This window comes from Lygodium microphyllum, chromosome 24, assembly GCF_053477565.2.
Source record: "Lygodium microphyllum isolate KBCC chromosome 24, Lygodium_microphyllum_v1.1.10, whole genome shotgun sequence".
Classification (NCBI taxonomy): Eukaryota; Viridiplantae; Streptophyta; class Polypodiopsida; order Schizaeales; family Lygodiaceae; genus Lygodium; species Lygodium microphyllum.
In genome coordinates this window covers 106,472,075-106,486,691 of record NC_141158.1, presented here as the reverse complement: position 1 = coordinate 106,486,691, position 14,617 = coordinate 106,472,075, and positions in this window count along the sequence as shown.

Sequence of the window (14,617 nt, the reverse complement as noted above, 5' to 3'; positions counted from 1 at the left end):
ATAATCCTAAGATACCCAAAATCAAATGCCAAGAAATGAAGACAGCAGGCTGCAAGAGCCAAGATGAGAGATGAGAATGGTGATGCCTCTAAAGCCCCCTTATGGCTAAGGATGAAGCAAACCCTACATTCAATCCAAGGCCACACCCCATCCCAGCCAAATTGGATCAAAGTAGAAACCAAGTGCACTTTAGCAATGGAGTCATTGGCTATGCCTTTGAATCCGACGATGCAAACCCTTATGAACCTCAATGTTGGATCTTTCTATATCATGAATATAGGGATTCCTTATTGATATATTATGTATGCCTTTATTGTGCCATTTTTGTGCCTCATGATAGATTATGGTTTGAAGTCCCATGAAGGTCTGTGACCTCCCTTCCCCTCCCTCCCTGGCCCCTTTTTAAAAAAAAAAACATGTTTTGGCAAGAGTCATTAGCTCAAGTGGTATAGAAATGGTATGTTAAACCTAAGGTCAAGGGTTCCATTTTCATGGGTAGTGGTGAGGGCACCTTATATATTGTAACAAGCATGTCCTTATCATAGAGCTTGTTGATATTAGTAAATATTGTTGCTAATGTGGAAATGTTAAAAATATTAATATGCAATGCACAAGACATGTTATTTTTCAGGGTTTTTAAAAAGTTCATTAATGAAAAATCTTCAACTCGCATAATGATTAAATGCTAAATCCAAAAAGTGATTGTAGCTCAAATTGGATGGTCACCAAGGTGGATATTGTACTGGGACCACGTGTTAGTCAAGGGTTGCGCTACCCTTCACTATAAGGACCAGGTTGTCCCAAGGTGAGTGGAAGTAGTACATCCATCTCACACGCTTCCCCACCAATAAGGTTGCATCAATGCTGATAACATTTGCTACAAGACACAAGACATTAAAAAATGGCATAGATGGAAGCATTCATTCTTATAAATCGAAAAACAAAAATAACTTCATTAGACGTGCCAAAAAGTTGGCACGATGGCTACCAATTGTAGTGTAGTGAGGAGCTTACCCTTGCTAGTGCTGTTTTAGCACCCCTTCTTGATGGGATGCTAGCAATTCTTCTTCTCCTCATTCTCTATCTTTTCTTCCTCTTTTTAGCCTTCTTTGCCTAGATCTATCTCTTGCTCCTCTTCTTCCTTCACCTTTTTGTTGAAGTAGTCTAACTTATCTTCCATCTTCTCTTCCTTGGCTGTCACGCCTAGATCTAACTTGACTTGCTCTTTTTGTTATAACTTATCTTCTTGCTTCTTATCTTCTTCTTTTGGCTTTCTTGTTCTCCACTCTCTCATCTAAGTTGGCTCCTCTACCTCTTTTTATTTTCTCTTCCTTCTTCTTAACTTTTTTCTTCTTGCTGCCTTCTACTTGTTTCTCCCTAATCTCATTATTATCATCTTGCTCTACCTTTTCTTTCTCACTCATCATCTTCCTTTCTAACTCTACTTGTTGTTCTATCTCTTTTCTTCTCCTTTCTTGTCTTACCTTTTCTTCTATCTTTACTATGGTTCTATCTAGCAAATATTGTCCTTCTTCTTTCCTATCATCTTCTTCTATCCTTTCCCATATTCCCATGATTCTCTCCTTCAACTCTCTTTCAAGGCTATCATCATTGAACGTGGTTGGATTGGTTGGTTGTTGGGGTTCAAATTGTCGGGATCAAGGTGTTCCAAGATTGGGATCGAGCTCATCCTCTCCCTTCTCTTCTTCTTTTTCTTCTACTTCCTCTAACTCTTCTTTCTTGTCTTCTTTGTTCTCTTTTGCTTCACCTATCTCCTCTTTTAAGGTTGGGGTTTCACCCCTACACAATGATGAGTTGGGCCCATGCAAAGAATTCTCTGCCCAAGGTGCTTTCACCCTACCATCTTCATCTTGTAAGTCTATATCCTCATCATACTCATCATCAAAGACATCACATGCCTCAGAGGGTGCCACATTAGCCTCACCCCCTCAATCTTAATGGGCAAAAATATTTCTTGATTTATGAGGTTGCACATTTACTCTCCTTTCTCAAACTCTATCTCCCCCAACGCTCATTCATCTTCAAGTTGTGTTGCAACCTAGGGGTGCAAGGGTTCGTCCTTCTCACATATCCACCTACCTTTATCTTCTTTCTTGTAGCCTAACTCCTTTATGATCTTTTCTAGCTTCAAACTCACATCCATCTTCCATCCTTCTCCTTTCACATAGTATTCTATATTTTCTTCCTCTTCTTGAACCTCTTTGGCTTCTTCTATGGGTTGGCGTTCTTCTAGGTGTACTCTTCTCCTTTACAATATGTTATAGAGGTATTTTGCTTCCAAGTGGTAGTCAATGGCGTATTCTTCGTGGTAGCAATATTCTCCTTCTTTTGGGTGGTAGCGGATGGGATATTGATCTTCAAGGTATTCTCCTTCTAGCTCTTACTCCTTAGTATTAGTCTTCGGGGTAGTAGTCAACTCCTAGCTATTGGCATTCATCTTTGTTTGACCGAAATTAATTTTTACATGTCATCTCCTTCTTCTCTTGTCTCTTCTACTCTTCTTTAGTTGGTTTCATTCCCCTCTTCAACTCTTGGACTATGTTGGCTCTCATTTGCTTCATGTACAATTTGGACCCATAAGCTATCTTCCACTCCCACCATAGGACTATGTCTCATTATAGCTCCGTGTTGAGGTCTCAGGCCTCTTGTCTTGCCATGGCCTAGCTCTCTCATGCACCATTATTATTTGGTAGTCAATCTCATCTAGGTCCTCTTATAGCTCTTCAACCTTCTTCTTTAGATCTTACAACACCCCAATTCCTTTGTGAGTCTTATTTAGCTACTTGATTGTATTCCATGCTTGTTCAATTCATTTGAGAAATAGCTCCTTCTTCTTATATGCAACTTTAATCCAATGATATAACTTGAGTTCCTCCGCTTCAAAATGTGTCCTTTCACATCTTGAGTTCTCTCCATATAGTATTTATTTTGGATGGTATACCACACATCCCTATCATGCCATGTCTCCCAAACTTTGTCGGTACATCAAGTTCAAATTCATTTTTCAATAGGGTATCACACTCAAGCATGTTGCATCGTCAGTTATCATATTGTGGGTTGTCACATTGTGTTGTGTTAGGATCTCCTTTGCGGCCATGAGCTTGCTTTCTTATTGAGCTAGTTTGCCCCACACTAGAGTTGCTCTGATATTAAGTATTATCAACCTTCACAGAACTTCAAGTCATAACCTGTTATGAGGCACATAAATGGCACAATGAAAATTCACACAAAATATATCAATAAGGAATCCTCATATTCATGATATAGAAAGATACAACATTGAGGCACATCTCAGGACTACACCCTCGTGACACTGCGCATGTGAGGGTTAACCACTGAGCCTAGGGAATTTAATGTAGAAGCGGATCCTAGTAGAGCTTGAGTGACTATTGATCCTTATATAGGTGCATTCATAGTCAACACCATGGTATACCAACAAGCCCTTATCGGGGGGAGGGGAAGGAGGGGAGATATATTTTACTTTCTCTAAACAATAAACTATAAGTGACATCAAGAGGAATCAAATGAGCATGATGTTCATATTTTCATTTTTAGAATCTTATACGTAGTTTAAAAATTAAAATTTTGTAGAGTTTTTAAAGGAAGTCATACACACGAGCTAGTAATGTGACGGTTTTTAAAATAATGTATGGATTGATATATGAATATATTAGCATTAGATTTTAGATGTGGCAATGGATAAATGTCCCAAAACCTTGAGCAACTCTAGAGAATCATTTTGAACATTAGTAGAGTTGTAAACTTGAGGCAAGTGTGGTTGTACAGAAATGCAATGCTTATGCAAAAAACAAAGGCAATTAAAGTAGACATCGATTCAGATACAAATTGAGATGCTCCATAGATTCATTATGGCCTCAAATAATTATTTGGCACTCTCTCAATTTTTAGATCATAAGTTAGCTTTTTCAAGGACTTGAGTTTTGATACTATTCATTTTTGGAGGGATTCTTAACTTGTGCTTTTCAAGGTTTTTTTTTTTGTATAAGCAATCATTTTGTTTATGTTAAACCTTAGTTTTTTGTGAACAATGATTTGATTGTATTTTTAGCAAAACAAATCCAAAATATCGATTCCTACTTTCTCATACCCTTGAAAAATCTACGTGCAAAAGTTTTTAGCATTTTAGTTATAAGCATGATATGCAGTATAAAGTCTTAATGCAAAACTAGCTAACATGCAAGCTTGCCCTTAATTTGATTGGTTGTAAGAAAATCTTCAATCATACCCTTGAAAAATCTACATGCAAATTTTTTTAGCATTTTAGTTATAAATATGATATGTAGTATAAAGTATCAATGCAAAACTAGCTAATGTGTAAGATTGCCCTTAATTTGATTGGTTGTAAGAAACTCTACAAGCACTACAACACGTGTGTGTGGTTGGTATGACCACTATAACCTTAGTGCCTTATTGACCACTCCCAATCCCATAATCCATGATGAGTCTAAGATTAAGAGTTGCATCATGAATTTTTCTACCATTGACAAACCCACACTATCGAGAATGGAGTATAGAAGGAAGTACATCTAACACTTTAGAAAATACCACTATAGTCGATATGCATATGGACACACACGTAAGCACACATACAATCACACCCACATTGGTATGATCACTATAGCCTTAATGCCTTCTGATCACTCCCAATCACATAATCCATGATGAGTTTGAGATTAAGAATCGCATCATGAACTTTTCTACCATTGACCATACTATCAAGAATGGAGTATAGAAGGAAGTACATACTTGATTCTAAAAGCCAACACTCTAGAAAATATCTCATTTACAAATTAAGTATTGTCAAGGGCCTCAAGTGACTAGATTGGATTCTTTCTTGAGTTTTAGGGATATATTTAATAAGCCATTCATTAATAGCATGGCTAATCCCCCTAATTGTTCTAATATGGTTCCAAAAGGGTGCTCTCAACTTCAATACATGATCTAACATGTGTAGCTCCTACTTCTCTAAGAGTGCTTGTAATCTTATGAGATTTTAAGCTCCCTAAATCTGTTGAAGGCCACCCTCTACTAGATAAACTCCTCACAGAGGAAGAACTACATGTTGTATGTAGAATAGGCCAAAAGAACATTGTACTTGGTATTATTGGATATCTATTTTTATTCCTCATAACACCATTCAATTTAAAGGCACCGATAGTTAGTGGCCTTTAAAGCTAGGAGCCGCCACCAATGGCACATTAAAGAGCCAATGGTTGTAGAAGCAATAAAGATTACCCAGCACAGCACATAAGTGGAGAGAATGTCCTGCTACAGGCAGTGGTCTATATAAAGCAAGTGAGTGAATCACTATTGTTCTTGTTCGAGCATATGCACAACCCTAGAGGTCGAGAGCATCAAAGGGTGCTCATAGTCCATGCCATATCCTTCTTGATTCTTTTCTACTAGTTTTCTTGATCGGCATCCTAAGTGCTTTTTAACAATAGAGCTTCTATTGTACTATCCCCAATCATTGCATTCAATAGTAGTATTGCCTTGGTCTTGTATCCCTACAATTGTTAGTGCATTTTATTCCCAAAGATCTATGTTGTGACCATTCTGGTCCCTAACTATTGTATTGATTCTTGCTTTAGTAATATATTTTGGATTGAGTCTTGAGTACATTTGGTATTTGATCTCTATGCTGTGAATATGAATTGCTCTGCAACCCGGGTGCTAAATATTGAAAATGATGTCAGTGTCCACCATTTGTATCAGTCCTAAGTATGTGTTGTCATTCTTGTAGTGGTTATGCTTGGACATCAATTACACATGGTGACCACGATTACCGTTTATCTATGTAGTAGGTTGAATGCATACATGTTCGCATGGTTCGCCTGAGGCAGTTCTTACGTTAGATCATACACAACAGTCCTAGTCAAGATAGCGCCAAACCATACCAACTTCTAAGGATGTTCCGTTCCTCAATGAGGCTGTATTCGAAGAGCAAAAAGCTTCTCAAGAATTCTAAAATCATTGTTTACATTCCACTCCTCCAATTGGGAGCAAATTTAACATTTCTGTCTTTTCGTCCTTTATGCCATTACATCTAACAAATTGTTTCCTAACTTCACTCAATCCAGTAGGTGTCTATTAGTTGTCACAACTCCACCTACACTTCCAATTCCAATGGCTCACCAACCTAGCATATCCCTTCCCAAGTTCTCTGGATCTTTCAAATGAAGATCCAAATACTTTTATTAGATAGCTTACAGTGGCATACACAATCAATTACCTTGGTCAGTCAGGTCAATGAAGCCCACAAGTTCACCATATTCGAATCCTCGATGCGAAACAAGGCTACAACCTGGCTAGCGGCATAACATGGTTGGCCATCATGGAATGAACCACTAAATGCCTTCCATATCTAGTTCAAACTAGACTGAGCATATGCGAAGAATCTTGAAAGACTCTGCCACCTAAAGCAAGGTGACAAATCAATCAGGCATACATTGCCAACTTCACAATCCTGAATAGTTGCATTGATCCCAATGCTCAACCAAAAGATGAAATGTTGAAAACCCTTTATGTTCAAGGTTTCAACAAGCCTATCTAGAAAGCATTCACTTCTAATGATCTATCGAGCAATAGCATTGATCCATTTTATAAGAAATCTCTTAGGTTAGAGCTATTCTTATCAAAAGAGAAGTCAAAAAAAGGAAAGAAATCTAAAAAGTCTATCGCAAAACATCAAAATGATGACAATAGTGAATCAACTTTTGATTTTGATCTGGAAGTAGATCTAGTAGTATGGAATTAGATTCTGAAGAGAAGGAAGAAAGAAATCAACATAAGAGTAAGAAGAAAGACAAGGAAAAGAAAATAGCAGAAAACACCAAGAAGGATGAGGTCAAAAACCTCTGGTGCACCTAATGCAACAATCTCAAGCATGTTTAGGTGGAATATAGCCTAAACCGTGCAACATTTGCAACATGGCCACACACAACACTAAGTACTAACCAATACAATGGCAGGTACCAAATGGCCCATCCCAAAGGATGGCAAGGTACTGGAGCAAACACTTCCAGCTAATGGACCAACCTCCATGCCAATTTGGTTCCTACCCTGGTCACGGTGTACACCAATCAAGACTACCAACAACCTAGCAATGGCCATGGTGGGCATTGTAGAGGTGGAAGAGGTTGAGGGAATTTCTTGTCCTTTGCTAAACATTGCTTTTTTTGCGTGCAAGAAGGACACTAGTGATTCGAGTGTCCAGACATCCAAGCCTATGATGCACAAAAAAGACAATGATAAGGCCCGGTGCATATGTCCGGTGCCAATATAGTGGAGATCAAGGAATCGCCCGAGTGAGAGGTGCATGTGGTTAGAAGGTCCGCTAGCAAAACCTACCAGGATTTTGCTTTGCACCCCACAGGCCCTTCATGGACTAGCATGAGAAAGTCTGCTACCAAGTGGCAGGATGGACCATAGGTCGAGTCGAAAACCATGAAACATTCGGCGCTAAGTTTTAACTCAGAGGTTAAACCCAAAAATCAGCTTGGTAGCTCAAAGCAGCCATAGTCTACTTAGCATATCCCATTCACCTAGGGAATGTAGTAGTATGTGAAGACTCATCTACACTCAGCAACTTGATTATAAATCTAGAGCGTGTGAAGTTTAAATCCACGGCTGCAGACTTGGCATAATGAGAACAACACACCTGGCACATGAGAAAAACAAACAAGTTATATGAGAAGATCTGCAACCGAGTGGAGAGAAGCATCATGGTAGTGGCCTTGGAATCCAAAAAGGGAAGTAGCCAGAAGCTTATCTTGTAAGCAAAATAATGCAATTTTGATTGCCAACTCCGGGGAAAAGCTCACAGGAAGAAATCCGGGAGATCATTTGGACAGAGCCAGAGTAAAACCCCAAATGCTAACCTGAGCAGTAGTGGCTATCAACAGAAGGAGATTAAACCCACATCAATGAAAGGGAACATGCCAAGCATTTTGGTTATTCCAAACTCATCCGAGGTATCAAGTAGATGGGGACCTGTCAACATTACTGTTCCACTAGGTGCTACTAAATCTAGTCCTGGCTTTCAAAGATCACCTCCTAAAAATGATTCAACCCGAGCGCCTGATATTGCTAGAACTAGAAGTAGCAGTCTCGATGGTCCATGCTTTAAAGAAAATAGTTCAGAAGATATAACCCATCCCAGCATGCCCCTGATCCAACCATTCCGATGATTCATGTTCAATGCGAGGATAAGATCATCCTCCAGAATGTCCTGCTTGGCAACAGATCAAGGCTAAATATCATCACTTTGGTGACTTGCCAACGATTAGGATTGAACCAGTCCCCTTCCTAGTTAGGATGTCCAATCACAAAGCGAGTACGACATCTAGGTATTATTAGGTCTATACTTCGAGAAATTGCCATAGTCCAATTTCTAGTTTCCTTGGTAGTCTTGAATATGGAGCATGCTAACGAAGATTACTGCTTGCTACCAAGAGTCGGCAAACTGGGATTAGGATAAAACTAACTGTCTGCAGGAATCAACACAATGTAATGGTCTTCTTGACCAATGTTGCCCCACCTACCCCACACTATCAACCAACTGCAGCTGAAATAATTAATATTGTGAAAGGCTTAATTGGCAATGAAGAAGAGGAGTTCTTGAAGGCTAATGCTGACATGTAACCCTAGTGTCTCATTAATGTTCACCAAATCAGTGAACAATACATGCAACCCCAGAGTTTGCAACCTCTAGCCTCGGAGAAGAGCAAGAAGAGGACAACTTTCTAGACATTTTCAGAACTCAAAACCCGGACTACACATAAGGCAACGACAATACTAACCAAATTGTTGATGTTGACATAAGTGAAATCCTGACTCAAGAGTGTGAGTTTGAAGCATAGATGCAAAAAGTGATAAGAGTAAAAGGAGATGGATTAGACATAGTCTTTCTAGGTCTGAAAACCAGTCAAGATTAGTGTCAAATTGTAGCCCCCATTCCGTCAACAGCTCATCAGTTTGCTAACTAAATTCAAGAATGTGTTTGCATGGGACTATTTAGATATGAAAAGACTGGATCCTAGATTCTATCAACATCGGATTCCTTTGCACCGGATGTTGTTTACGTCTTCTAGATGCAGCACTATAGGATGAACCCTCACGTTGATGCCAGGAGGCATATTTCATGGTGGATTCCGTGCCACGGTGGATTCCGTGAGGTTTTACGGTGGATTCCGTAAACTTTGATGACCGGGGCTCATACACAAAGTGGATTCTTTGTGCGAGAAGTTGATGGGGATGCCTGTCCTTTTCGGGCGTTTCATTAATTTAGTGTGTACATGGGTGATTCCATAGCGGGTGATTCCGCAAAATGCATATTAAATTAATAAACGTTTATGAGTTTAGAGTGCGCACTCGTAATAAATTAAGGTTAGGATTGATTTCTAACCAGTTGATTTATTTATGTAGCTGAAGACTGCTAGGTATTCACTTTTGTCGGTTTAATTGTATTATTTTACTAACGATTGTGAATGCTTCAGTTGATGTGTAGAGATAGCAGCAGTGGCGGAGGAAAGCATTGGAGGATAGCGAGTATTCGATTTATTGATTATATTTTGATGGGCGCATACCTTAGACATGGCGCCTATATTTATGGGTTCAGAATTTATGATTAAGACCGATCAGCAAAGTATTAGACATTTACTTAGCCAACCTCAAATATCTGACCGACATATCAAATGGGCATCTTTTATCTAGAGTTTTCATCCTATCATTCAATATCAACCCGGTAAAGAAAATGTAGTGGCTGATGCATTAAGTAGAAGACCTGCCATTCATAATATTTTTGTTATATCTTTTGATTCCTATTGATTCATTATCAAATAATGATGGATTTATGTTTTATGAAAAGAGATTATGTGTTACAATTCCATTCCGATCTTTTGTTTTGAATGAGATTCATTGTCCTCCATATCAAGGTCATAGAGGTATCATATCTACTTTACGTACATTAACTGAAGATTTTTCCCCACTCTGTTAGCTCCACATTGAGCTAATAGCAATTCAGGTCAATTGCTATCCCACCCCGGGGGTATGATGCCAGGAGGCATATTTCACGGTGGATTTCGTGAGGTTTTACGATGGATTCCGTAAACTTTGATGACCGGGGCTCATACACAAAGTGGATTCTTTGTGCGAGAAGTTGATGGGGACGCCTGTCCTTTTCGGGCGTTTCATTAATTTAGTGTGTACATGGGTGATTCCGCAAAATGCATATTAAATTAATAAACGTTTATGAGTTTAGAGTGCGCACTCGTAATAAATTAAGGTTAGGATTGATTTCTAACCAGTTGATTTATTTATGTAGTTGAAGACTGCTAGGTATTCACTTTTGTCGGTTTAATTGTATTATTTTACTAACGATTGTGAATGCTTCAGTTGATGTGTAGAGATAGCAGCAGTGGCAGAGGAAAGCATTGGAGGATAGCGAGTATTCGATTTATTGATTATATTTTGATGGGTGCATGCCTTAGACATGGCGCCTATATTTTGTCACGCCTATTTATTAAGGCATTGGATATTTATTATTATTTTGTATGCGCATGGGCGCACGATTATGTTATTTCTACTTGGACATTGTATTGGGCATGCCAGACTCTTTGGGCACCGCCCATTAGCTTTATTCCTATTTTGTGTTAAAGCAAACTCAAAAGCTAAAAGTTTGCTATTTTGTAATTTGGGCTATTATTTGAGCTTGAAGATGATTAATACATAAAATACATGCTTTGTGGAGCGCTCACACAAGGCATGGGGGGAGATTATACCCAATTGGTCTCTTGTTCATGTCGTTCATGCTTTTTACCTTGTAATTTGTGCAAAAAGTAGAGTTCTATTGTTCTTGGGGACCTTCCGGCATTCACTACGTAAGCGTACAACATCCGATCTGCGCACCACACATGGCTAAATAAGTCAACGAGGAGTTGGACCAACTACTGAGGCTAGATTTCATCCCTCCAGTAGATTGAGCAGATTGGATCTCCCCGATTATCATTGTTCCCAAAAAGAACAAGAATTTATGGATATATGTGGATTACCAAAAACTTAATGTAGCCACAATCTTGGATCCCTTCCCTATCCCTTACTTGGATACCATATTGGATGAAGTAGCTGGCTATGAGATGTACTCCTTTCTTGATGGTTTCAATGAATACAATCAAGTGTGCCTTGCTCCAAAAGGCCAAGCTAAGACAACTTTCATCACTACATGGGGAGTATATGTATGCACAATGATGTGGTTTGGTCTTAATAATGCTTTGGCCTCCTTTTAGACAGATATGTAGGAGATATTTGGGCCTTACCTCATGGATTTCATGAGGGTCATCTTGGATGATTTCAGTATCTTTGGAAAGGACACAGTTCATCTATCACACTTTTGGCTTTGCCTCACCTAATGCTTGTTGAGAGGTAAGTTTAAGTTTAAATCCACTAAAATGTGTATTTGATGTTCAAGGTGGTATTTTTCTAGGCCACATCATTTCACAAAATGGCATTGTTGTTGACCCCACCAAGGTGGTAGAAATCATACAATCTATTATACTAGATTCGCCATCTGTGATACTCCACTTTTTAGGCTAGATCATCCGGTGGCATGGCTAGCACCTACATCTTCTGGAACACTTGGTTGTGCCCCTCAACAAATTGGTGCATGTGGCCAAATCCACTTACCAATGGAATGAAGAAGTTGACTTGGCATTTTGATGCCTTCATCTCTTACTCTCCAAAGCTCCTATTGTGATTTCACTAAATTTGGTGAAGGCCTTCCATATATCTGTAGATGCATTTGACATTGCTATTAGAAGTGTGCTTATGCAGCATGACACAAAGGGATGATTCAAACTAGTGTCTTATGCCAGCAGAAGATTATCTAATACCGATAAAAATTATTTAGTAACCGAAAGAGAGTGACTTGGCATGATCTACTCCATCAAAAAGTTCTAACATTATTTGCTAGAACACATGCCTTTGTTTTTCTGTAAATCATTCAATACTAGTCTACGTGATCAAGTAGCAATGGGTGACTCGCTCGATGGATTTTTATGCCACAAAAGTTTGAATACACATTCATACATCACCTCGGATGCCTAGCTATTTGCCACAGAAGTGAATGTGCTTGACTTGGAGCCACCCAACCCTCTATGGTCATGGTATAAAAAAATGATGACTTGCTTGGAAACTGGCATACCCCAGTTTTACCTCCAAAAGGACCAATGGAAACGACTGGCTCTCTAAAGATGGCATTTTGAAATTGTCATGGGACATTTGTATTATCACACTCTCTTTGGAGTGCTACAAAGAGTGGTCCCCTCTATGGAGCAGCCTGCTGTCTTGGAGGCAGCCCATTAAGGCATTGTCACCAGTCACTTCACTAACCCACATAATCCAGCAAGCTAGATTATAGTGGTTGAACGTGCATGGTGATGTCTGCAAGTGGGTCCAGCACTATGATTCATGTCAAAGATTGCACTAGCTTGGTGCCAGAGACTGCTTGCTACTCCGATCCTACCTCTTGCACCCTTCTAGAAGTGGGGACTGGACTTCATCGATCCTATTTCTTCAGCTATGGCATACACAAAAAACAAGTATATCCTAATGGCAATAGATTACTGCACCCAATGGGTAGAAGCATGGCCTTGCTAGTGGCAGACAACACCACTAAGCTAGTTGCCAAATGTCTATTTAAGGATATCTTCACTAGGTATGGCACTCTAATCAAATTGATCAATGATTGAGGTACACACTTTGTAAATAAAGTCATCAAGGAGCTCACATCATTTTTTTTGATTGTGCATAAGAATATTCTCCTTAAAACCCATAAGCTAATGGCTTAATTGAGTCGATCAACAAGGTCTTGTGTAAAATCTTAACCAAGTTGGTAGATCATAATGGAAAAGATTGGGACACTAAGCTTCCCATAGCACTATGGGCCTTCTGGACTTTCTTCAAAGCTGCCACCGGCATGACCATTAGGGGAGTTTGGAGGTCTCAAAAATGCCTTTTAGGAGATAGAGAGAGAGTGCTCTAGACCAATAGGAGCAAAGCCTTTGTAATGGAACATCTATTTAAAAAAATATAAAAAATTATATATATAATATTACAAATTTATATTATCAATATCTATTGTTAGCCTCTTATATTCATGATTATGACATTCTTTGCATTAATGACATACAGTCTCAACCACTTATTTTATGATATGTCTAGATTAATGATAATAATTTGTTTAATCTAAATTCAAATTAGTGAAAAGCTTGGCACTTATTTTTTTTCCCTTCTTTCTTTTATCCCTCTCGTGTTTTTTCCTCCTTTGTGGTGGCCTAGTCCTCTGTGCACGCGCACGTGCACACGTGCACCATGGATACAAAAATTTGACCTTCATAAAGGCATCCAATCTCCCAAATCACATCCGTATCAGTGTTTAACTCATTCCAAATAGATGAAAGATGGATTCCTACTATCATTAGCAAAGCAAGTGGATTACCATGTAGTAGGCAAAATATGGGAAAAAACGAAGATATAAGAGCTCGTTCATCTCTACTTAGAAGGGTAGAATCCGAGATTTCAAGCTTGGAGTAAATAAGAATAGCATAAAAGAGGTACTAGTGCAATATGTGTTTAGGCATAGAGAGCTATATTTGGAACCATGAACTTCAAATCTTCTAATGCATAGACCAAATTGTAAGAATTTGATTCTTAAAGTCTTTCTTTTCTTGAACTTGGTTTAAGGTTTTCCATTATAATACTTGTTTGTCTTGTAGATATCTACCCCTCTGATCTTGAGGAACAGCAACCGGTCAAGTCTATTGTTGATGTTATTAATGCTATGCATGGTTCAATTGGAGAATAAATGTACAAAGGTAGAAATAAGATAGAGCTTGCAGAGAATGTAATATTCTTTTATGACCATTCTTATATTGTCCCTATGTAGCACAACCAATGGAGATCAATATCCCCCCTTCCTTTGCTAGATTTTTCAAGCTTTAAGTGGCGTTTGCCAAGTCCAGCTACTAGTGAGAGCTATAGATGTAAAATATTTTTTGAGATATAGAGAGCATTAAAACCTAATGTCTCAAGTAGGCTAATCAAAGTTACTTTATTTATGCCTATTAATATATTTGTTGATTTCTTTTCTAATGCTAAGATAAGAAGATCAAAGGCCATGCTTTCAATGAAGAGACTAAAATATGATCATGTCATATAATTTGTTGATGAGGGATGGGACACTAGGACATAATGAAAAATTATATGTAAGATAGATTAAGACTCTAAAGCTTGTAAATATATGGTTGCTATTGCTACTCAAAATTTCATCCTTAGCTTTTATTATAGTAGATGGCATTATATTGGTGGTAGTCTAGTTGCTTTAGACCAAAATCTTGATAATTTTAGCAAACATCCTATAGTGGATCTTGATTTTTGGTTCAATAAGGACATTATTGCAATCCTAAAGGTTAGATTATCATGTATGCCACATCAAGCGAGGATGAATTTATAGAATGAAAAAATTGAACTACCATACTCATTTGTGTTCCGACTTAATAATAAATGAGTAAGTTTTTAT